We start from the raw sequence: 1,478 nt of genomic DNA on the forward strand, positions 1-1,478 counted from the left end.
AAATCGATATCAGAGGTTCGAAGAATTCTTGGCTCATGTGCACCTGAGAGCTCAACAACTCAATTCTCAAAATGCCAAGTGTTTTTCAATGAGTAGCCACCTATAACTTACAGGGCATTTTGAATTCAAAACCAACCATTCCCCACACATTTGGTTCATTAATGTCAGGTTGGCAACATATTTTCAAGGATGTGATCCATAAATTCCATCTTAAATGTCGGTCTCCCACTCCTTTTGGCCTCATTTCTAACTTCAAATCATGAACACTGACTTCAATGGTCACTTTCCAGCTAACTTGTGTAATTTCCCTCTGGGTAGTGTAGCTCCCTTCGCGTCGTTGTGAACCCTGTGACACTTCCTTGCTTCGCACAATCCTCCAATCGTGTAGCTCCCCAACCCAGGTAGTGTAGTTTATAGTCTTGCGCCTCCTTTCAGCTTCCCCGAGCACAACGACCATGCTACCCTCATATAGTCACATGGACAGACCACCGGTGTATGGCTTCAATCGGTTGCCATTCACGTTTCCTGGGAAGGGATCTCCATTCAATTTAACCAACTGAACTGCTCCACCATCGGTAATCTCCTTAATGACATATGGCCCTAACCAGTGCGTTCTGAATTTCCCTAGAAATTTATCAAAATTGTTGACATATAACAAAACCAGGTCATTTACCTTAAAGGTGCATAGCTTAATGTGCCGATCATTCCATGCTTTTTCGCGCTACTTTTGGACATGTTGGTGAAATCCAGCTAGAAATCTCTCTTCCTCAAGCTTAGCCAGCTGTGCGAGCCTCTCTTCCAGGGCTCTATGATCTGTCATACCCTTGGGTTTTGCTATGCACAAACTAGGACAATATATTCCATGGGCAACATTGCTTCAATGCCATATACAAGCCTAAAGGGTGTCTATCTAGTCAACTTCTTGCATGTCGCCTGATAGGCCCATAGTACTACATGTATGTGTAGGTTCCAATCACTTCGTTGAGCATTGCAAACCTTGGTCAATGCATTTTCCAACACCTTATTAAATGCTTCCACTGTCCCATTAGCCTACGGGTGATAAGGCGTGCTCTTCTGGTGATATACCTAAAATTCCTCTGTCAGCATGCTAATCGTCTCATTCAAAAAGTGCGTACCGCGATCACGCATAGAAATATTTGGACATCCAAATCGCATTAGTACATAATCAAAGAGGAACATCGCAGAAATCACGCCTGTGCAATCCTTCATAGGTTGTGCCTCCACCCATTGAGTCAAATAGTCCATCACAGTGGTAATGTACCGTGCTCCCGTCTTCTTACCTTGGGGCTGAATGGGCTGCACAATCTCTATCACCCATTTCTCAAAGGGTTGTAACATCATCTGTGGATTCAGAGGTAGCTCATCCCTCTGCGATGGCCTGCCCATCCTTTGACATGCATCACACATCTTGTAGTAAGCTTTTGAATCCTGATGGAGGGTTGGCCACCACAACCCTG

This window comes from Pinus tabuliformis, chromosome 9, assembly GCF_031772625.1.
Source record: "Pinus tabuliformis cultivar Carrire ecotype Pingquan chromosome 9, CPIR1, whole genome shotgun sequence".
Lineage (NCBI taxonomy): Eukaryota > Viridiplantae > Streptophyta > Pinopsida > Pinales > Pinaceae > Pinus > Pinus tabuliformis.